We start from the raw sequence: 25,523 nt of genomic DNA, 5'->3' as shown, positions 1-25,523 counted from the left end.
CAATGTCCCTCTTCTCAAACGTATTTCCCCTTACCTGAGACAGCTGCATTGGCTACCTGTGGCCAAGCACATCGAATTCAAGGCCCTTACGTTTGCCTTTAGGGCACTCCAAGGTAGGGGGCCCAACTACTTGAGGAAGAGACTTCGCCCTTACCAGCAGAACAGATCTCTTAGGTCTAACCACAAACAATACCTTACCACCCCCCTGGTTCGCAAAGGCCAGAATGGGGGGAAGGACATTCGAGGTTGGGACCTCAAAATGCTGGAATAATCTACCTCCTCAATTGCGCGCATTGCAGTCCGAACAGGAATTTAGGAGAGGCCTTGAAAACCTGGCTCTTTAGTCGCAATGACTAAAGGTATACTGACCGCTATCTCTACTTTTGTCCGTACTAGCGCCGGGACACCCCATCTGAGGAAGCTGCGCGCTATACAAGTATCTTGATTATTATTATTGTGCCCAGCAGAGATCATCCCACTCTCCTCTAACTCTCTGTACACATGACAGATAACCCCCTTCTCCTTAGACCATCCATCCCTAGGACTGAAAATCCCCTTCTCCTCAGACTGACTGTGTCCCAAAAAGATAAACCCCATTGCGTCACAACCCTCTCTGCTCAGATCATATTACCCTCTTCTCCTTAAACCCTCTGTGCCCAGTACAGATCATACCTTCGCCTCAGACTGTCTGTGCCCAGGACGATCATCCCCCTCCCCTCAGAATCTTTGTGCCCAGGGTAGATGATCCTCATTTTCCCCTAACCCTCTGTGCCCAGGACACATTGATCCCTTCTCTCCAGAGCCTCTGTGCCCAGTACAGATAATCTCCCTCTCCTCAGACCCGTTGTGTCCAAGTCCGATAATCCTTCCATCCTCAGACTCTGTGCCCAGGATAGATCATCCATTTTCCCCCACGACCTTCTGTGCCTTGGACACATCAACCCTCTCTCTCCAGACCCTCTGTGCCTGGGACAAATTATCTTTGACCCCCCATGATTCTTTGTGCCCAGGACACATTGTTCCCCTCTCTCCAGAGTCTCTGTATCCAGGACAGATCATCTCCCTCTCCTCAGACCCTCCGTGCTCAGCACATTATTCCCAACTCCTCAGACCCTCTCTGCCCAGAACAGATCACCTCCTTCTCCCCAGGCCCTCTGAGCCCAGGATGAATCATCTCCCTATTTCCAGATCCTCTGTGCCCAGTACTGATCATTGCCCTCTCTTCATGGGAATTGAAACTGCACCGAAAATGTCAAAAGTGAGCAGGGACAATAATTGTAAACTGTGCTCTGAGACCTCAGTTCTTATAACACTTGAAACACCTCTTGGGGAAACAGGTCCACATCAGTCAAAACTGGGAGCATTTACATTGAGGAAGATCTTGCAGTTTCGGCTTTTTTAAGAACTGTGTACTGAAAATGATAAACTAGTGCAAGGCACAGTGAATCTACCTGCCCCTGGCACACTAAACCCACACCCCATCTCATGACCCTCTGCACCATTAGTTGCTCCTACATCACATGGAGAGGCGTTTTTTAAATGGAATATTGATTGATTTCCTGTTCATGAAGGATCAATTATGATTCAAGTCAAACAAGAATTTTTAGAGGAGAAGAGATAATAATATGCTTCAGTGTGCTTAAGTATGTAACAATAACATAAATAATAACACTAGGTGAAACTGCCCAAAATGGAATGTGGATTCTGCCTGTCATCTATGCTCTAATCTAACTCTTCAATAATTAGATGCAAAACATTAACCTATATGTGAGAGATACCCTTCATGTGGCTAAATTGCGCAGTGTAAAATGGTAAAACCTGGGATCAATCGTGGCTTCCCTGTTTCACCAATGGGATGATCCTAGGCAAATACTGTCGCTAGCGAGATCTATTGTTGTCAACTTGCCTCTGAAGGGGGACAGGACATGTGCACGCGCACAAAGGACTGCAGTTGTGCACGCTACGGGTGCGTTAGCACAACTCCAAGGACATGAGTTGTTGACTTGGGCTCGGAAGGGAGACAAAGATGTGTACTTTCTCCCGGACAGCCCATGTGCACGCTCACCCCGTTCTCTGCTGATGCGCGCTCCCACCACGCTCGCTTGTACAGCCCCACGGCACACAGACACGCTCGCACCACTCATGGGACGCTGCATTTGTTTTGCTTTAACATGAAAGCCGTCCCGAAGCTGCAGTGGCCTAACCACATCCCTTAATTTAGGCCAATAAGCCACTCTTGGTTAATTTGGTGCTCCCGATAAGCGCAGATACAAAACTATACAACATCACGCCATCGTAGTGGACAAGACACTACCGTTCAACAACCGTTCAAATGGCCTCAAATCCCAGTCTCAACCACGTCACCAATCTTAACGCACCCCATCTAATGGGCTCAAACGCCAACTCCTTCCTTTGACATCTTCTCTACCCACGTTGACCCCTTGCCCTTTACCACCATCCAGCTTGCCAAGAGAGCGTTTGGGTGGTTACAAAGGATTGTTCGAATACTCAACTATTTTATTTCTCCCCCGCGCAACACTCACTACGTCGTTCAAAAGCCTACCAGGGGGAGTTGCATAGGAAGGGAAAAACACGTGCCAGTGCTCCCGACTCATGGGGGATCGAGGACATCCCGAGCTGAGCGCACTTGTTTATCAGAACAGGACCCCCGCACCCATACCAACCAGCCATCCACCATTGCTCAGCCGCTCTTCACATCTGCCCGGCACGCGCACACAGAATCACTCACCTGCCGGTCTCACCCAACTACTCCAGCTGTATCTGGGTGAAATTTCTCGCAAGCCGGTCACTGCCCGGATAAAAGAATTTAACTTTGAGTTATCACGCGTGCGTAGTGATAGAAGTTGAGCTGAGAGACGTCACGTACGTAAGTAAATTCTACAGAAAACTGCGCAGGAACATTGAGAAAGTGAAACTGCATGAGGCTGAAAACGGCTGACGCGCATGCGCAGTGCAGGAAACAAAGTCTTACTCTGCATGTCTGGGGAATAGCAGTTTCTATTTGCTTGGCAGTACTTCTAGTTCAGTGGGTCCCAAACCAATGCTGTGCGCTTGTTATACTGCTCTGAATTGACATGGTGTGGAAGAGGATTTCGAGACCCCAGTGTATAATCTGTATAGCGCCATGTTAATAGAAAGGGATTGTTGGGGTAGTGGTGGGGGGGTCTGTAACACTGTGCTCCCGTTAGTGTGTGCATGAGGGCAGTTAGTGGGCGCGCACGCTCGTGAGCTCAAGCAAGGGTCACACACGCGAGTCTGTGAGTCTGTCCATCCATGGAGCAGTGCACTCAGAAGAGGTGTGTGTGTTTGTGTCATTCTTGGTGCGGGTTTGTGAACTATGTGAGTGGATTCGGCTACGACGTGCCTGGGTGACTGACTGCATGTAGTGATTGTAGGGGTGACGTCTGTATAGGTCTGTGGGTCGGTGTGTCTGGATGAGTCTGTGGTAGGTCGGTGAGTCTGTGGCACGGCAGTGTGTGTATATAGGTCTGTGGTAGGTCGGTGTGTTTCAGTGAGTTTGTGGCACGGCAGTGTGTCTAGATGGGTCTGTGGTAGGTCGGTGTGTCTAGAGGGGTCTGTGATAGGTGGGTGAGTCGGTAGCATGCCGGTGCAAGTCTCTGGTAGGTCAGTGTGTCTGGATGTGGCTTGCTGTGCCCGGTTGTGAGTGAGTGCCCTCCGGGGTGTCTGTGTGTTTGAATGTGTCAGTTTGTGAGACCAGTTGTTGGGATGCGTTTGCCGGTGTGAGTGTCATGTGTGTGCAATGCCTGGCTATGCGTGTGCTCGCCTGCCTGTGAGTGTGTGTGTGCGGAGCAGCGTGTGAGAGCCCTGGCTGTGCCAAGCTGTAGGTGTGTCTGTGTGTGTATATGTGTGTGTACAACCATGAGTCCGTGTGTGTGCAAAATGTAGGTGTGTCAGCGTATGTGCAAGCATGAGTCAGTGTGTGTGAAGTTGTGGGTGCGTGCATGAGCGCGTCGGTGTGCGTGTATGTGCGCCTTATGGTGGTACCGGGTCTGGTTTTGCTGCCTCATTTGGTCAGCCATTCCGCTCTGGTGCCGCGACCGCTGGGGGTGTGTTGAGTGGGCGGGTTGGGCCTCCAAGAGTGCTGGAGGCCCTGTTGACTTCAGGCGGCACTGGGGGAAGGGCGCGTGACTTCAACATCGCAGCGTCCATACCCCCACCCCTATTCTAGGTATTTCAATAGGTTCGCAGGTGCGGGGATACACCGCGTGGGGTCTAGTAATGGCTGTTGTGTGCGGGCCGGGTAGGGCCTTGTCTGCTCTGCTAGTGTGGGTGGTCTGGGGTGCCGCATGTGTCCTCTCTTTGAGGATCCCGCTGTCACTGAGTGCGGCTCACGACAGCCACAGTGGGGCACCGGCGAGCCTGCAGTATTCATACTCACAACCCTCGTTTTGAGTACCCAAGGAGGCGGAAAGGCCCTCGGTGCCCCTGGTGCCCCAGATATGTTTACAGTCTACAGAGATATGTTTAGCTCCTACTGACATTAAATGACCTCGCAGCGCGATTGAGTGCGGGGCAGGGATCTCATCGCAGAATTTGAGAAGTATCGTCAATAGCGTGGTTACGGCTGCGAAGTGGCACCCTGCCCAGGGTCACACCATATACCAAAAGCACTTTGCTTGCATTTTAGTCATCTTAAGCCCATACATTCGTCGTAAAAAACGAATTTACAGCTCCATGAAAGCAAGTGCTACTGTATATAATGGCGCTTTTGGGAAAATGTTGGATACATGTACCCACTTTCACGAGTTCGACATCCGACCATCTATGATACAAACGGGAAGCGGGGGGTTGAGGGGCAAAGTCCGTCGAGACTTCCCACTGTGAGAGGCTGGCAGGGCCGGGGGAATCCAGTCACATCTTTCACACTTCGTATATGCGCAAGGCCGGCAGAGCTGGGGTGCAGTCAGTCCTAGGTCGGAAATGTCTTGCTTGCCTTAAGCTGGATCAGTCAGTCACAGACGCCCTTACCGAGCTCTAGAGACTTCATCCTGGGTACCCACATCCTTGCTGTGAGATGAAGCCAGGTGTGGAGCCAGAGGGCGGGTGCCTCCGGTGGGGGCTGGGAACTGCGAGGACCGGCCGTCAGCTGGGGACAACGGGGGTGCATTTGTGTCGCAGTCATGGTTTTGGCTCGCTTACCATCTGATAGGCAGGGCTCACTTTATGTATGTGCCCGATTTGCATCCCTTCCTGGCCTTGCTGGTTCTGGGGGGGAATTTACCGGAAATTATGGGTCAATTCCTGCGCGATACCAAAGGGGATGATGGACCGAGCGTTTGAGCAAATCAAACACTCACCCCCAGTCAACTGATCTGGGTTTAATCCATCATCATTCTTTAGCTCACTCCACCACCCCATTTCAGACATGGCCATATGCAAATCAGTCTGACCCTGTGCCTCATGGGAACAGTCCAGCCCGAACTGCCAAGCCATGTCTTCCCTGGACCGGAAACAAGCATCCTGGGACGGATTTTGGGTTCAAAACCCTCATCAGCCAGGCTATCTTGAATCCAGTGGCAAAGCGAGCAAGGGACCCATGTCTGGGCATACCCTGCCAACTTAGGGCGAACAAAGCAATACCAAAGGGGATGATGGACGGAGCGTTTGAGCAAATCAAACACTCACCCCCAGTCAACTGATCTGGGTTTAATCCATCATCATTATTTAGCTCACTCCACCACCCCAGTTCAGACATGGCCATATGCAAATCAGTCTGACCCTGTGCCTCATGGGAACAGTATATACTATGTACCTCGGCACTCTAGATATGTTATAATTTGTCAAACAATTGAGACAGAGTAGCACATCCAGAATTAATATAAAGGCTCACAGGAAGCCAAACTCTAAGATCAAAAAATACTTCACAGTAGTTTTTAATGTCATAAAAGTCAAACAAATCACATAGTTAGATACAGTGAGAAAATGGGGATGTGAACCAAAAATAACAACATATGGGCATATGCATCAACATTGGCATTTGCGATTCCTTATTAGCGAAAAATAAGAATTCGCTAATAAGGAATAGCAAAAGGCTATGCATGTAGGAATCGCTATTCAAATAGTTAACTTTCCTTAATTGCTACTTGCAAATTGCGAGTAGCAATTAAGGAATGTCATCCCAATCATTCCTATGGGCCTCCAGGCCCATAGGAATAAATCGGAGATTGCATGAGCAAATAGCGAGTACCAGTAGGTTCTCGCAAATTGCTCATGCAATTTCAAGGGTGCAAGGGTGTCAAAATGACACCCTATTGCACCCCTGAAATTGATATGTGCACATATGTTGCACACACACATGCTCTAAGGGCATGTGTGTGCGCAACATGAAACTTTGAAAAATGCACAAAAGTGCATTTTTCAAACTTTTAGCAAATTACCATGCAGTTCATCTTCATGGTAATTTGCTCCCCCTATTAGCGAAATCGCTAATTTTTTTACTTTGATGCATTGCATTTAAGGAATCTCACTTTGGGATTCCTTAAATGCAATCGCTATTTAAGGAATCGCTATTTAAGGAATCCCTATTTAAGGAATCGCTATTTAAGGAATCCCTATTTAAGGAATCGCTATTTAAGGATTCCTTAAATAGCGATTTTTGCTTTTGGGTTGATGCATTGGGATTGGGTTTTTTTAACTCAATACCGGGAGCTATTAGCGATTCGGTATTTTACCGACTGGATTTTGGCTTGATGCATGAGGCTGATAGTCCTTAAATTTCCACGGTGGTCAAGATCATAATGCCTCTCCAATTGGCAGTGATGAAAAGACAGCCGACACGTGTTTCGTTACAACGTAACTTCTTCAAGGCTGTAGATGGTTACAACATTGAACAAATACAAAAGAAAATATATTTGTTACTTTAGTACATAGGCGTAGAAAACTAATTACACAATAAAGAATTCTACCAATAATGGTTCCATCATAAGTCGCCCCATAGACTTGAATGAAGTGCACCACACTAGACGTGTGATGTGAAAAAGAGAAGGAAAAAGAGAGCCAATGAACTGGTATATGTCAAAAAACGTGCGATGGGAGAAAAGTTTATATACCAAGTAAGAAACAGAAGAGAAAAGAAAAAAATGGAAAATGTCAAACGTTAATAAGAAAAACTATTAAGCCATAAAGAAACATAATCAAGACATTATAGCAAAAAAAGAGAGTAGTTATTGCAAAATACCTTTCAGTGTATTGAATGGAAGTATCTATTAAAGCTCCCAAGATCTCCACATATTACTGTCCTATTCTTTGTCTTAAGTAAATCTGGAATTTATTAAAGCAACCCTAAAAAGAGATTCATATGATATAGATTTAGTAAGTAAGAAGAAACAGTTTGAGATTTATGTCTAAACGGGGGACAAAGCAGGGCAGTACCTCTACTTAAAGGAGCATGTATGTCCCAATTTTTTTTTTCTATTTCTTCTCTCCCCCAGGCGTTGTGGTTCCAGAAGATTGTAGGTAAATAAGAATCGTATGGTATTAAAGAAACACCAGTGAACGTCAAAACTTGTATGAATACGACAGTAAACCATACTAATGAATATATTTGAAAGAACATGTAGTGAAAAAAAATCCTACTATTTTATCAAACAATAGGCCCAGGAGTCAATTAACAAAAGGACCCGAGATAGTTTATAGGGTCGTCCCATGATAAGGACTAACATAGAATGTTGATTTAAAGATGAATCTAAAATAACAAAAAAGAGACACTTAGTAATCTCTCTTATGTCAATTAATTTAGAATAAAATAATACATAGAGGAAAAAGATAACTCACAATGTTGCGTTCTCTCACTTTGAACACAAGTTTGAAAGAAGGTGTAGTCCTCTTATTGGTTCCAGATAAACACCTAAAATAACAAATTTCATATTAATGGTGAATATATAAAACCCTATGCCAAAAGTACCAGGAAAAATCTATTAACATCACCAAGCTTAAAAAGCATTCACACAGAAATAAATGTTGATTTATAAGCCCTAGTAACCAAAAAGTGCCGACAAAAGGGTTCATAAAAAGACTTTTATAAATCAACCCCCAGCAGCAATAACTACTCGAAAAAGCTAAAAAGTCAAAAATGCTGTCTAATAAAAAATAACCTGACCATGGCCAACTGAGAACTCTAGCACGGTGAAAAAAGAGAGAAAGGCGGGGTCATATCATCTATACTTCTCATGAACCAGAATCCACGAACTTAAATCGTTATTAGAATGCATCAAGAGTTAATCTCATTAACATTAATCCTGTAGTGAAGGTAGCTACATACATTGCTATGTTAGCATAAGCACGTTTGCTTTTAGAAAGCCATCTTGCCACTTTTGCTGCTTTTGCACGCGACACTGCAGATACATGTTATTATTTGAGAATTGCCTGCTTGCCTTTGCTTCACATGAGAACTGTCTGTTGTTCACCTCCCTAGACGTGCACTGCAACCTTGGGCTGAACATTGTGTGCAAAACACTTTGAGCAGCCAGACAATGTATGTTTTTGAATCCAGGTTGATCGGCCCACTCTCTAGTCATAATATGCGCACAGCTGCAAATACCTGAATATCAAGAGCCTTTAATATTACAGTTTGCATGCGTTTGAAACACATTCTGGAGAAGAACATTTCCAGGCGCAGAGCAAAGCTGATCCTGTGATGTGATCCTCATAAAGCTGATCTTTACGGTATGGGGTTCCCCATTCAAGCCTAAGAGACCTTCTACTAGTCTAATAATATTAGTTTACTAGCGAAAGGAAGATGGCTGTATGCCACTGTCATTTATACTATGATTTCTCATTTCATTTTCTATGGTATTGTAACAATGCTGATGGTTTTAATTATAATCATTTGTCTGCTTATGTTAGCCAAAGTACTGCATCTTAGGACACGTTGTTTATAAAATAAACCTTTTAAACTTTACCGTGTCTCTGATTACTTTGTTGTGGATTGATATATGTATAATAGCGAACAGGTATTTCCGATTCCCACCATTCCTGAGAATACTCTAAGTCGCTTGTTCTGGGTTGTCTATACATTGGGACCTCCGAGATAATATGGATAACGAATGGGACACTGATGCTGGTCGGATAGGGTTTCTGGGTACTGAGGTGAGTTTTTGGTACACCACAATTCACGGAGGTCCTGGTTTCCTGCGCATAGTTCTGTGCATGAGCAGAATCCCTGCAACATGGCGCACCTAACGTTTGGTCTTTTGATTTGAAACGCCTTAGTAGCGCTTATATTATTCAACAACACCCTCACTCTTGTTTCCGGATAACGGGAGTGACGGATTTCACCTACCTGTTAGTAACATAATAGGTTCATACAAGCTTGTAAATTAAAAAGGTGTTTTATATTTTTGAACCCATGTGCTACGGTAAATTACATTGTTGTTCTTCGCTGTGTCCTTATGGCGGTCGAAATTGCAGCGCATAGTCGTATGCCTTTGCAGCATCATTTGACGCAGTATGGGGTACCGGACGATGGGATGGCCGTTATTTTTGTGGTGAGTGCTGATGGCTCCCAATCTTATGAGTTGTTTTACTCTTGGGTGACGCTCCCGGCAGTTAATGCGGATGATAAAACGTTTCACTCATATACTCACACACGGGTCCCAGAAAATTATACGCCATATAGGACACTGGAGATTCCACTTTCTGCCTGGCAGCATAGCATTTGGTCTAATGGCACCCTTCCCCATGCGGTTGCACCGACTAGACTCGGCCCTTTGTCAATTCCAGGGGCCACGTGGCCGGTGCTGGCCGGATTTACGCCTCACCCCCGCTATTTGACTATTGCGGTGGATGAATTGCGTACACTCCATACAGCCCTTATTACGATATATAGGGTTTTGGTGCAATACGTTTCGTGCAACGTGCAGGTAGGGGCAACGGCTGTTGCGGGTCTACCAGCTGGTCATCCTGCGGTTGTTATTAGCCCAGTCATAGTTAATTCGGTGATGGGCAAGCACCCCCAGAATAGGGACGATTTGCCTTATTGGCTTGCCGAGAAATTTGACCAACTGGAAGCAGTGTTTCCACACTCTACGACAGTGGAGAAACACAGAATCCTCACCATAAGTTTGCCGAAAGACTTGGTCCCAGAAGTGTCCGATTGTGACACCTGGGGTAAGGTTTTTGCCGCGGTCTACTCGAATTGCTTTGGCACTCCGTCTATGGCCGTGCTCCCCTCCGTTATTAAACGTGTTCAGGATAATCACGGTCCGGAGGCGGCGGTTGAGTTGGGAATGCGACTTGTCGGGGTGTTCGACGTAGTTGCCTCTCTCGTCCTGGGTAATCTCAAGGGAGATGCGGTACAATTTCAAGTGGCTAATGGCTTAGCCCGCATCGATGAACTCGATAAGCCGAAAGAGTTGCCTAAGATTATTGCGGAGGAATATCGAACTATTGGCCACAGTAGTTTAGGGGTTAAACCAACTATTGTCATTCCTGACCTGATACAACAAACTAAGGTGAGCTCGTCTGTTAAAGACGATCGTCCTAATTTTCCAAAGCAAAATTGGCGACAAAAGAAACAGGGAAAGCAGCAACAGAAGCAGGGGTCTCGTCCTGCGTCTCCCACTCAGCCACCTAGTGAGTGCACATACAATTTGCGCGATCGCACTAGTATTAAGTCACCTGATGATTTCAGGTTACTGAACGTTCTCCTTGTTCTTCACAGGAAACATTGGCCTCGCAGTCCGATGGAGGAGAACATGGCAAAGGTCGGGGTGCCCAGCAAGGTCGTGAGCAACCCCGTCAGGCTGAAGGTAGAGGCAAGCAAGACGAGTTTGCACGTCAACGTCCCCCATTTCAAAAGAAAAAGGTTGCTGCATTAACAGCAAGGTATGCCACAGATAGTACGGACGCAGCTTCGGAACCTGACATGGGCGATAACGCTGCTCGACAGCGCGGCGGAGGTTACAGTAGTGCGGCAAGCACTACGTCCATATCTGGACCCGACAGCAACTGACACGTTCATTACTGTGGAAATTGCGGATACTAGAGTGGCTCCCCCTGACAGACTTTATGACATAGTCCTCTTCATAGAAGGTGACATACAAAGCACAATTCAAGGGATTTTTTGGGATAATCTGACCTCTTCCTATGACATTCTCCTGGCGGAGGCGGACTGGCCCCCGACTTTCATTTTAGATGCTCCCAGAGGGGAGGAGGTTATCCTCCCGTCCTTTGCGCATACTGTGCCAAAGGAGCATGCTGAAAGGTTTGCCGCGGAGTGGGCTCAGGTGCTTGCACCAGCTTTGTATCGTACTCAGGTGGGCTGGGATAAATTGTCCCCCAGCCATGAGATTCCCTTGCGGTCTATGCCTCAACCACAACCCCAATATCCTATGTGCTGTGAACCTAGATCTCACGTCGCGGAAATCCTTGATCAATTGGAATATCAGGGTGTTATTGAAACATGTGTGTCACCAATGAATAATCCTTTATTCACTGTAACGAAGCCTGATGGGTCGTACCGCCTAGTTTTGGATTACCGGCACCTAAACTCTCATTGCCGGACATGCGCGGTACAGAATACCCACAGTTCTGCCCTAGTGGATAGTCTTGTACGTAAACGGTTTAAAACCTCACTTGACATATCCAATGGCTTTTATAGCCATAATCTGTCCTCACTTAGTAGTCAGTGGACAGCATTTACGTCTGGCGGCAAGCAAAAACAATTTAAAAGATTAGCCATGGGTTATACAAACAGCCCTGGCATCTTTGCCATGCGTGTAGTCTCTCTATTGTAGAGCATTGACCCAGATGCGTACTCGTATGTTGATGATATCTATCTCACAGACGACGAGTTGTGGCCGCATCTATGTCGCGTTGATCGCATTATTGTAATGTTTGCAGACTTCGGTTACAAATTCAACTTTGCGAAGTCTCACATTGCAGAGTATACAGTGTTGTTTTTGGGCTACGAGCTCAACAATGAAGGTCGAGGACTGGCTCCCCACTTTCTGGAAAAGTGCGCATGTTTGTGTGCTCCAACAACATTGAAAAAATTACAGTCTTTGCTGGGCTTTCTGAATTTCGGTCGTACGTATATTCCTGATTATGCCCAGCGTATCAAGCCGCTTTATGCCTTGGTACAACCTACTTTTTCCAAATCGAGCTGGCTGCCAGAGCATTCAGCCATTTTACAATCATTACAGGCTGATCTTCTTGCTTCAAAGTACTTACTGACGCGTGATAACCACACAAACCTGGTAATAAGAATTGTGCCAGGCGCAGCGGGTTTCACATACTTAACGTTCAATGAGGGTGACACCGTCCCCATTGCATACAAATCACACCTGTACACTTCGGCTGAACTGCGTTTTTCCTCCGTCGAGAAAGTTTTGACGGCGGTACAGATGGTCATTCTGAAAGAACGAGCGCTGTCGCAAGGAAAACGCATGTTGGTGGTAACACCATATCCTGCCCTGGAGGCACTGACGAAAGCAAGTGTACCTAATTCTAAAGCTTTGCATCCACGTTGCATACAATGGGCCACTTCCTTGACATCGCCCGATGTCACCTATATCTTTGATGCCTCATTACAGACTCAGGAGTATTTACAGTATGAGTTTGTTCATCCTGCTCCTCTGTCTTTGCACCCGCTCGAAGATTACCATTGTGTCATTTATACCGACGGTTCGGCGCAACCGGCGACTGGATCGAAGCATGCCTATTCGGCAGCCTGCGCAATTGTGGCAGGTACTTTCGTAAATGGTGAATTCCTATCTGATGTCGTGCATATGCAGACATTGGGCGATTGTACCGCACAGTTAGCAGAGCTACGTGCTCTGGTGCTTGCACTGGAGTTTGCTGATCCTCGAGTCACTACTCTTATAGTAAGTGACTCATTTTACTGTGTTCAGTCATTCAACGACAATCTTTTCTTTTGGTCTCAAAATGAATATCGTGATTCCAAAGGTAGCACAATTAAGCATAAAATGCTTTGGGTTCGAGTCGCAGAACTTAAAGAACATCTGCCTCTCGTGAATGTAATTCACACTCTTGGGCACCAACGAGTTGGTGTCCATGCTGTTGGAAACAGCTTAGCTGACGAAGCAGCGAAAACAGCAGTGGCGACATATTTAGTAGCGGCAGTTACAAGATCCAAAAGTAAGATCGATGATGACATCTTGGCAGCTATTGCTGCTACAGAGAAGGGAGGTAATTACCCAAGAGGGTTCCCTTCTCGTTACCATTATCACTTAAGTCCTGATAAAGTCCCATTAGTGAGAATTAACGACGTTGGTGACAGATTGATTCCCAGCGCGGACTGCAGACCATCTCTGATATCAGCGGCTCACGAGGGCATGGCGTCTGCCCATGCCGGCGTTGTAGCAACTGTTTCTCTGTTACAACAGCGTTACTGGTGGCACGGGTTATATAAACAAGCTTGCACTTATGTTCTTGATTGTGACATTTGCCAGCAGATTAAACCTTCAACTGCTGCGCGTCCACCACAAACTCAGTTGTACATATCCAATAAACCACTTGGATGTGTTATCTGGATCACTGCGGTCCTTTCTCCTCTGATACTGCGTACAAGTATATCTTAGTTGCAGTGGATTCGTGCACACGTTTTCTGTGGGTATGGCCACAAAGGAGTGCTGATGCCCGTACTGTCATCAGGGATTTGCGTGTCTTTGTGGGAAGTTTTGCGTGTGGTACCTTTCATTCTGATCAGGGCCCTGCGTTCGCCTCTAAGGCGTACAAGGAAGCCATGAAAAATTTGGGGGTCCAAGTCAAATTTTCGTCTCCATACCGGCCTGAGGGTAATAGTGTAGTGGAGCGGATGAACCGTGACTTAAAGCAATCTTTGACAGCTAGGGTTTTAGGCACTGGTCGGAACTGGCTAGCCCATTTGTATAACGTCCAACGTGCACTTAATAATCTCCCTAGAAGGTCTCTGGGTGGGCGGACCCCATACATGATGCTCTTTGGCATAAATATGTTTGTCCCGGACCTTGATGGTCTAGACATGGCGGCGTCTGCCGCACCCTTTGACGTAGATGATCCCTGTGCTGTATTACAGAATCTACAAGAGACCAGAGACAGTCTCGCGAAGGAACACATGCCCTCCACATCTGAAGCTGCGCTTCAGATTCCGGTAGTCGGCTGGCTACCTCGAGTTGGTGACCTGGTCCGTGAGAAGGTGGAGAACAAGAAGGAGTTCGGCCCCTCTTATCGTGCCCCGGTTCCAGTGCTCGGCGTGCAGGGTACAAGAACAGTCATTTTACCTCCACTTCCTGGTCACAAGGATAACAGGTACATCTCCATTGACAATGTCAAACTACAGCGAGTGGCCGATTCTTCTTAGTATGACTCCAGCGGTCTCTTGCCCTGCGATGCTGAGAAATTCTGTGTTGGCTCCAGCTCCTAACACCATGCCTGATGTTGCCATCGAGATGCCTACAGTTACTGCTCCTTTATTGCTACCACCGGCTGGTGGTCAACCTGAAGATACTGAGTATGCTTATCCTGCAGATGTAACATTACCTGTTTTACAATCAACCGCAGTTACACAGTCACGTTACTCTTTTGATACTAACTCTATGACTTCTAGGGCCTCATCAAAATTTACTATTTTTGCTATTTGGTTTAAAAGACATTTTTGATTCCTCCTTGGACTTACATTTGGCTGATGCACATATGTGTTTTTTTTATTTATGTCCATCGGATTTGTAGTGGTATTTTTTCGTCTAGTGAACGGACACTACCTAAAGGAAAGATCTACAATTAGACTAATTGATGGAACTTTGGCCCCTCACTCCTCGTCACACATCATGAAAAGAGACCAGACATTTGTGAATATTACTGCCTGGCCTGTGTTAGATGGGATTGCGTGGGATGCTGTTAAATTTCAAATTCATGGTCCAACTGAGGTTATCAATGTAACAAATGTATTTCGTGTTTCTATGGGTGATGTAGTTAAACAAAATATCCGTTCTGATGATTGGGACGTTCAGGCCATTGAAGCACTGTTTTCTGATTTGAAATATTATGCCGCATTTGATGCTGAGGATTTGTATTTAGATACAGCTAATTATGGAGAGCAGTTTTGCTATCAACATTATGGCAATCATTTCCTGCATAAAGCCAATACGTTTCGTAATTTTGTAAATTATACACAATGGGAACATTGTCCAACGCCAATGTTAGGCAGCTCAAGCACATTGGTGAACAAATTTGCCTATTTTACTGATTTCAGTATTTCTGAACCGGCCGCCTTTTATTTTAAAATGGCAGCAGAGTCTGCCTCGAAGGTTAGGCTGACACACACTAAATTGTTATATTCCAAATCCTTTTTGGATGATTTTGCGGTCACGGGTGTAATGATCTGTGGAAAGATACTATTGATCTGAAGTCTGTCTGGGGTTCTAAACCATGGCAGGTACAAGGAACAGAAGCTTTGCATCGTGCCTGCCTTATCCCGAAGCACATGTTGTTTTTGAATTCGACTATTTTTCAGACCACCTGCTTTGGATTGGCTACTTCTAAAAAATTGAATTCCCCGTCTATTCCGGATCTGGGTGCTTACCCGAATTGGGATAATCATACAGATCTGTCCCTTGATGCGCTGCAGTCGTACGTTACTAATTCATCCTTCAATATTTCTAAGTCCGACTCTGAAGGATAGTTGACTTGGCAGACGAGTTCAGATTCCTGTCAACATCGTTTTTTGGGTCTGAAGCCTGGGTATACGCAAGATCGTGTAGATCCCCGCTTTGAATCTTCTCATTCTGTTACTACCTATTCCGTTGGGAAGTTATGGCAGTCTTGGCTGCAACACTCCATCTTAGCATCTGTTAAAGTTCATTTATCTAAATTACATGACAAAATAGATTTGAATGATTTTGTTAAAGGTCCTGTGGGTGGCAGGTCCAAGAGATGGGTGTATGCTATTTATAACGAGGTTTGGAAAATATCGCAAATTGAAGCTGCTTCCAGATTGAGAGCTATTGATCAAGCCAATATGGAAAAAGTGCTAGCTGTTATCGATAATAGCATTAACACCCTTTCTTCCAGAATTTACACATTAGATAATATTGTTTCATCTGTTGTTGATTTCGTGCAGGATGATGTGTCTGTTTTATATCATGGTCAGAATCAAATGCGTTCTATAATGCAGTTTGCATGAACATTGCAAACGTTAAAAGCTGGGAAAGTCCCCTGGGACTATATGAATACTTCATCGTTATTCCTTCCTTTTAATTTAACTGCAAAACAACAATTCATGTCCATGAAAGATGCTACATATTCATTACTGCATATTGAAAAGTTAGAACCTTTGCCTTTCTCAGTGGCCGAATTAAACTCCGCTGTGTGGCTTATCCACGGGTTAATCACATTGCCATTTCCTTTGTTTAAATTCAGTTTGTGCATGAAACATTATGCCCTAGGCAGATATGAACCATTGGGTACTGCTTTCCTGCATGAAGTTTGGTCACTCCCATTTACATATAGGTGCATGAGAGAGGGTAAAGAGGTCTATTTGAAAGGTGAGGAATGCACTTCCACACCTGATCACTCTGTAGTCTGTAGGCACATCCAATTGCATGGCGCGTGCAATGTGCAAGCGCCTCATTTAGCATGCGTCCTGAAAGGGATTCCAGTGCCAGCTATCACACCTTCTTTCACGTTGCTAGCTAACGGTAGTTATTTGCTTTTGAATAACAAGGCTTGCTGCAGAATGCTAGTGGGAATTCCTTACATTGTGACTGTATCACAGAGAGTAGTCTGCTGTAAAAATGTCCTTTTCCCACCCCTGCATGGGCAGCTGGATGTATCCATCTGGCTTTCCATTTCAACCTTGAAAGCAGAGTTCAACAAGATGAGCAGAATAAGGGCTCTATTGTCTCAAAAAGAGGTCGCTCTGACTTCGCCCCGTGAAACCTTTGTACTTCACGTAGCTAACACCCGTACAGAGGTGCAGGCTCTTTTAAATACTGATCTCCCACTTCATTTTGGGGCCCTGATTCAAACTATATTCAACGCCTCGTCAACAACTGGCTTGGTGCATTTTTTCAAAATTGTGGGCTCCGGCCTCGTGACCGCCTTCCAAACTATTTTTGGTGTGATACCGGCCTTTTTTCACTCTATTTATTCCAGCGTCTTTGGAGGGCTCCCATTGATTCTCGCTCTCGTGGCTGGCGTACCGCTGTTGGTCTGCGTACTGCGCAATGGCTGCACACTCTGTGTCACGCAACAGCCTGGCCCGGCTCCTCCATCTTCATAACCGGATGCTTGAATACTATGGAACTTTACCACTGGCAACCCTGAGCATTGCCTATGGATTATCTTTCCAGTTTGCCTACTTTACATGCGTACAACCTGTTTTTCATTGCCTAGATTGTCCTTTCAAATGGGCTCTGGATATGTGCTTGTCAAATTCGGTGTCTCCTGCACCCGGATTATGATCGACTAATGAGTCCATTAGTGGCTCATGAGTTGGACTGTTCTGGTGTCAGGATTATGGCCTGTGGAGCGGCACATGGAGTCCTTGGGAACTGGGACATCGGAATGGCAGCGTATGACTTCTTGGCACGAAGTTATTTAGAAGAACACGCCAGTTGTCCTCTGAACGTGCTAGAGGCTCCAGTGGTCGAAGAACATGTATGTTCGTTTACCTTGCTAAACTGGATGGCGGAATCTTTTGCATCTCGTTCCAATGACTTCCTTTTGGAAGCTGTTGCTACGTACTGTGCTTACACGTTTATGGATTAATTTGATTATCGTCCAGCTTCACTAGCACAAACCAAACATTTTTTTTTCCCTTCATTTTGTTTTTTTTACGGTTTTTTAGAACTTTCACTGCTATTTTTGGATATACAATACATGCACTTGGTTCTGCTCTGTCAATCTTGAACTCTGCGTTTCTTATCGTATCCCTATTTGCTCGTAGTCCGATCAAGGGGGGGTGTAGTGAAGGTAGCTACATACATTGCTATGTTAGCATAAGCGCGTTTGCTTTTAGAAAGCCATCTTGCCACTTTTGCTGCTTTTGCACGCGACACTGCAGATACATGTTATTATTTGAGAACTGCCTGCTTGCCTTTGCTTCACATGAGAACTGTCTGTTGTTCACCTCCCTAGATGTGCACTGCGACCTTGGGCTGAACATTGTGTGCAAAACACTTTGAGCAGCCAGACAATGTATGTTATTGAATCCAGGTTGATCGGCCCACTCTCTGGTCATAATATGCACACAGCTGCAAATACCTGAATATCGAGAGCCTTTAATATTACAGTTTGCATGCGTTTGAAACACATTCTGGAGAAGAACATTTCCAGGCGCAGAGCAAAGCTGATCCTGTCATGTGATCCTCAAAAAGCTGATTTTTACGGTATGGGGTTCCCCATTCAGGCCTAAGAGACCTTCTACTAGTCTAATAATATTAGTTTACTAGCGAAAGGAAGGTGGCTGTATGCCACTGTCATTTATAATATGATTTCTCCTTTCATTTTCTATGGTATTGTAACAATGCTGATGGTTTTAATTATAATCATGTCTGCTTATGTTAGCCAAAGTACTGCATCTTAGGACACGTAGTTTGTAAAATAAACCTTTTAAACTTTACCGTGTCTCTGATTACTTTGTTGTGGATTGATATATGTATAATAGCGAACAGGTATTTCCGATTCCCACCATTCCTGGGAATACTCTAAGTCGCTTGTTCTGGGTTGCCTATACATTGGGACCTCCGAGATAATATGGATAACGAATGGGACACTGATGCTGGTCGGATAGGGGTTCTGGGTACTGAGGTGAATTTTTGGTACACCACAATTCACGGAGGTCCTGGTTTCCTGCGCATAGTTCTGTGCATGAGCAGAATCCCTGCAACAATCCATATTAGAAAACGTACTCGTAAAGGTATAAAGGAAGGGCTATGACAAGCCTCCTTCTGCGCAGCGTGTCTGCTGCGTCCTGTGGTCCCAATCCGCCACAAAAACAAGGAACTGACAAGAGTAAATGCAATGTTTATATACGGTAGATATTGGTTGGTAATTGGCCATCATACCCGATTTTGGCGCCAAGGACGAGCAACAGCCGGGAATAACATCGGCGATTTGTCTAACTCGATGGTTTCCGGTGTAAACATCGTCTAAACCCGGAAAGCAAAGAACACAAAAAAGGACTTAAGGAACGAGTCTAAGAATCGGCCATGTTGAAATGTCCCGTAAAAATAACACAAAGTTATTTCAATTACGGAGCTAAATAAGGCTCCTCTTAATTTTTTGATATAAAAGAATAAGATGTGTTTAAATGTTGTAAATCTAAAAAGCATCAGGCTAAAGGACAAAAAGTCTCGAAAAGACAAGTGAAAAAGGTATGATAAATCCCTACAAGTAGAGAGGGACATTAACCCTGAAGTATACATTTACAAAGCATAAAGAATTCTGACAAATCACTTCTATGTCGTTATCAAAAGTGCACATGCATCAGTAGGTGAAAAAACATCAGCAAATGAGAACAAAGATGATATTTTACAAGTACTAAATAATCACAAAAATCATGGACATGATTGATATCGTCCTAACATTTTTACTAACCAATATTAGGTGAACATGTACATCATTCTATATTCGATCCTTAACATTACATATACCATGATTCTCATATATTAGTACCTCTTTCTAGTTGTTAAGGAAAACAGATGTTGTTAAAAGTGATATACAATCACGGAAATGAATAATCAATATGGTTATGATTCAACAATCTTTACTGTACAGAGTTAGATGAGCATAGACTTCAATCTAAATTCAATAGTCAGCTATTGATAGGTGCAGGACCTTAACATTACACGTATTCTGATTTATATGCATTAGTACAACTTCCTAATCAGTTAAGAAAACATGGAGTTCCCTATCAATATTCAAACCCATCTCTACGGCCCGAAGACATAAAATCCATTGGCTTTCTGCTCTCCTTAATGCTCGTGTTCTGCCCCCCCCCCCCCCCCCCCCCGGATCATTACGTACTTGAGATATACCATGAAAACAAATGTGGGTCATGTTTGATTTTGGATTACAGGTATTAAAATGAACCGACAGAGGGTAACTGCCTTCATTATTGCGTATTGCCCTCATGTGTTCCTGGATCCTAAGGGGACGAATTGTGCTGCCAATGTAAATAAGTCCACAAAGGCAACGTATGCAATATACCACATATCGAGAGTTACAGTTCATAAATTGTTGGATTTGATATGATATTGAGGTATTGTACTTAAATTCCTTGATTTTGTTGCACGCAAAAGAGCACATATTGCACTGAGTGCACCTATAAAAGCCTTTTGGTTGGCTTGGTAACCACGTATTCCCATGTATTTTAGGTGGGAGGTAGCTCATGCACAAAATGTCCCTAAGAGTTTTCCCTCTCCTGTGTATTATCCTAGGTTTATTCGAGATAAAGTTGGCCACTGAACTGTCCAAGGTCAGTAGATGCCAATGTTTGAGAAAGATCTTGTTTATGGCATTGCTATGTGTGTTGTATCCCGTCACCAGGCAAAGTTTGTTATCAGATTTTCCTTGTTTGCCCTTTTTTTTTGGTGCTAAGCAATGTGCTTCTTGGTGTACCCAAAATCTTGTTCATAGATTGTTTGATTACAGTGATAGGATATCCCCTATTTTGAAAGCGGTCCTGCAAATTGTTCAATTCTAGTAGAAAGATAGTATCTTCGCTCGAATTTCTTCTGACTCTGGTCATTTCACCCAGCGGAATTGCCCTAATCTGTGTTGCCGGATGTGCACTTGAGGCATGTAAGATTGAATTACATGCTGTGGGTTCATGGGAACAGTCCAGCCCGAACTGCCAAGCCATGTCTTCCCGGGACCGGAAACAAGCATCCTGGGACGGGTTTCGGGTTCAAAACCCTCATCAGCCAGGCTATCTTGAATCCAGTGGCAAAGTGAGCAAGGGACCCACGTCTGGGCATACCCTGCCAACTTAGGGCGAACAAAGCAATACCATGATCATGGTCACAACCTCCGACTGTGGAATTGCGCACTTGCAGGGTTTTCACAGGGTTTAGACTTCCGGTAATTCCTGAGGCGCGGCCAGTGCTGCCCCACGACCGTGAGCTGACAGATGGGAGGAGGGCTAAGGAGATATGGGCCGCTCTAGGGCCTATAGTGGGGGGGGATGACTTCCGAGCACAGCACCGGAGCTCTTGGGGGTCGGGTCTCTCCCTGACTGTAACAGAGGTCGGGCTGCCTGTTCACCTGATGCTACGGGTAGCACGCCTCTCTCAGCCTACGAACAGCCAGGTTTTCTGGAGACAATATTATCGGATAATTATTTATTTGACGGTTTCTGTGTCCTGGGTGGCCTTGGGACCCTACGTGAGAGGAAGAGGCCCTGCTGTTACTTCAACCACCAGCACAGATTTACAAGCCCAACATAATTCCCTCAGAGGAACAGGAGAGGAGAGGAAGACTGTAGGAAAGTAGGATCTGCTTCTTATGGTTATCCCCACGTTTTGCTTCATGTGATGCTCTCGCCTCATCCTTTTACTTTGGTGGTTACACAGTGAGACTTTTTTAGTCTATAAGCACTAATTTATTTAAATAGTTTCTCCTACTGCAGGCACAACACGTTTTCCTGCAACATTCACTACGTCATGCGCGCATTCACTTTCTGAGCAGCCCGCGACAATAGCGGCCGCTCTTTTCAATAGCTATCCCATTTATAAGAGTTTAAGCTATTGGCATTGTACATGACAATGCCTTTTATTTATGATTTAATTATCAAAACATATAAATGAAAGACATTGTCATTTACAGTGCCAATAACTTAAACTCTCCCAAAGGCAAGACCTATTGCATTGCAAATGCTTGTTATCTTTTCTGACAGTGGAAGCCTGCAGGTGTCAAGCTGAGCAGGACTCTGTCACCTCTTCAGACCCTCCTCATTGCCCTGCAATGCTTGTCTTCAAGGTATGCATGTGGTGGTAGGACTGAGGAACAGGATGTAGACAGCAAACAGCAAACACTGCTTTGTGGTGGCCAAGGGAGACAGAATTGCTGGAGGCTTGTAGCTCAAACAGAAAGGCAGAGGACAGGGTGGCCTCTGAGATATCACCTTCATTCTGTGACCAACAGATTGGTCACAGGTAACTGCAGGCAGGTCAAGGGCAGGAGCACTTTAGGTAGCACTGTGCCATGTGCAGCACACACCCTTGAGGCCGGGCATGGCCCCCAAGTATAAATAATAGTGCAGCGGACTGCTCATGGCCACACCCAGACTAAGACCCAAAGTGTCTGGTGTCAGCTTGTTTGCCCCACCTGGGCCGAGTCTGTTCCCCGTAGTCCCTGGCCTCACCACATTTCCCGCATTCCCCACACTTCCTACACCATGGCTGTGCTGCATGGCTAAAACCATTGGCAAAGTCAATAGAACATAACTGCTAAGTTTCCTAGGCCCATGTGTGATGTGGTGGTCCAGCCCGGGTTTTGTTTTTTTATTCCGGGACTACAAATATCCCAATTGAAAGAAAAAAACTGGACTGGAGCAACACATTAATGCATGAAGCTAGGAAACTTGCAACAGGTATTGGCGGGAAGTACTGGCTTTGCCAAAGCTTGTTTTATAAGCAGCCCAGGCACGAAAGTGATGTTTCTGTTTTAGCCTTAATTGAATACCTACCTAAACACAAGGTTATTGAACTGGAGAGATAGGCCCCCAAATCAAACTTAGATTTAAACTCCACAAACACCCCCAGCACTCCCAATATTTGGCATGTTCTTTGGGGAAAAAAGAGTCAATAAGTCAGGGCTATGACTACGTATTATCTGTTCAGTTTTATATGGGAATTGACTTGTTTGCTAATACAGAAATATTGTGATGTAATATTTTCTCTGAATAAAAAACCTTAAATACTAGTAAAAGAACACCTTTTCATAAAAATATGCTCAATATTTTGCAAAAAGAATAGATGATGGACAGAATGCTGAACAAATCTAACATGTGCCTCTAGTCAAAGAGCTGGGTTCAATTCATAGTTTTTTTTTTATTGTTTTTTTTTTTACAAAGCAATATTTTCTTTATTGAAGATAGTGTGCTTCGTGTCTCTGCTTCAGACGTTCACTGAAATTAGAATGAACAGCAAGCAACACTAGCCAGGGCAGTGGTGGTTACAACACTGCCTCACTGCAACAACTCTTGTACACTCTTTACGTAGGAAATGCACCCCAGTTTTGGACCCATCCATATGCAAATTAGTCCTGACCCTGCTCCCCAAGGAAACAGTCCAGTACAGATTGCTAGGCCAGGTCCTTCCTGGACTGGAAGCAAACATCCTGGGACTGGTTTCAGAGTATCACCCCTCATCAGCTAGGCTAACCTGAATCCAGTGGCACAGTGAGCACAGGACCCCCATCTAGGAATACCCTTTCCACTTAGAGCAGGGTTACTCACAAACTTTCTGTCGGGGGCCAAAATTACAGTGTGGTTAGTGGCCGAGGGCCGCACTGGTGGGGGTGGAGTCAGTGGGGGCGGGATCAGTGGGGGCGGAGCTAGAGTAAAAAAAAAACCTATTTAGAAGTTGACTAATTTAATGTGATTAGGTAACTTACTTTATAGACACAGAACGCAAAAGTCCTGGATATGTGAATTTCAGAAGCATTGTTTATTTTTTGTGTTTCAGCCTGGCACAGTTTAAAATGGTTATGCTGCCAAAGGCCCGGCAAGTGCCTTATTTATTTCCTGCTGCAGTACTGTGGTCTTTAACTTTCTAGTGCTAATTTATTTCTGACTGCTGCTGCTGCTAAAGAGAAAGAGAGGGAAAGGAAATAGCAAGAAAGGGAAAGAGAGAACAGATCAACAGGAGAAGGAGTCCAGGACAGTGCGTGAAAGCAAGAAAGAAAAGTAAGGACAAGCGAGAGGTTGGTATCGCAGACGGAGTTACAGCACACCATCATCCTGACCTGTGGCGTTTGTTTCTCACAAGGTGTCAGGAAGCTCCTGAAATCCTCTCACAGGCTGCCTGGAACGCCCAAAACAGAATACTCGAGGCGCAGAAGCATGCGCAGGGTATTCTGTTTCGAGCATGCAGCAGGTGACCCTGCCTCACATGTTGCAACCCCTCCCCTAATGAATAAATCAAAAGCAGCCCCGGAAGTACTGGGCTGATACTGTCCACGCCCGGGGCTGCTTTCAAATGCGACGCTGCCAGCACGTCATTACTGGGAGGTCCCCGAGGACCCCAAGTATTGCAGATCGAGGCGGACAGCATGTCAGCCCATAGGCTGCCTAAATCGCTATCTTGCACCGGACACCAAATAACTGGCACTGACGCGTGTGACGTCAGAGGCAGGCAGGCGAATCACAGGCAAGCAGTAAACAGGGAAGATGGCCGCAGGAGGAAACGTTGTGAATACGTATTCAAGCGTATTCACAACGTTTGCTCCTGCGGACATCTTCCCTGTTTGCTCCAAGGAAGGGCATAGTGTAGGATCGAACAAGGTTGGCGGGCCGCCAATGAAGGCCGGGCGGGCCGCCAGCGGCCCGCGGGCCGTACTTTGAGTAACCCTGACTTAGAGCAACAAAAGTAAATAGAACAGATAAAAGAAGGTATGCTAAACAAATCAAACATTCACCTCAGTCACAAATCTGGTTTTAAACCAGCAATTTTTTTTGTTGCTCACTACGCCACCCAAGTTTGGATCCAGCCATATACAAATCAGCATTGACACCATGGGAACATTCCAACCCGAACTGCCAGGCCAGGCCAGATCCTCCCTGGACCAGACACAAGCATCCTGGGACTGATTACAGAGTATCAGCCAGGCTAGTTTGAATTCAGTGGCACAGTGAGCAGCGGACCCACGTCTAGGTATACACTTCTCAGTTAGGGCGACAAAAAAAAACCAGATGATCGATGGAATGCTGAACAAATCAAACATTCCACGCCCAGTCACAGATCTGGGTTTAATCCATCGTTCTTTTGCTCACCAAGCCCCCCAGTTTGACCCCATCCATATACAAATCAGACTTGACCCTGCCCCTCCATGGGAACAGAGCAGCCTGAACTCCCATAGGAAGCAGGGCCAAGACTGATTCACATTGGGGAGAGGATGTGGTCCGTCGGCTGCGCTGCTGCCTCTGGTGCAGGAAACCAGGATTCGAGCCTCGAGGTCGCGTCCACATCCTGTGTTTCTGGGCAAATCACTTAATCTGCCCGTGCCTGAATGTGTAATGTAAACAGGCCCGGCTCCAGGAATTTTTGCATGGGTGGGCCAAGGGGGCATTTGGGTGGGCCACTACCGGCCCACTTTGTCGCTTCAGGAGGTAGTCTACAAGCCATAGATTACATCTACTTGCAAACAGTCACTATGATACAAGGATTGCTTGTGTGTGTATACAGAGCATGTGGAGAGTTATACATTGGCGCCCCACCACTGACCTCTTTCTCCCCCCATTGACCACCTCCTCAGATTCCCTCATTGCCACCCTCCAACAGGTTCCTTCATCTCTGTAGCCCCTCCCCAATGAGCTC

This window comes from Triturus cristatus, chromosome 10, assembly GCF_964204655.1.
Source record: "Triturus cristatus chromosome 10, aTriCri1.1, whole genome shotgun sequence".
NCBI classification, from domain to species: Eukaryota; Metazoa; Chordata; class Amphibia; order Caudata; family Salamandridae; genus Triturus; species Triturus cristatus.
Note: the sequence above shows the minus strand (reverse complement) of the source record.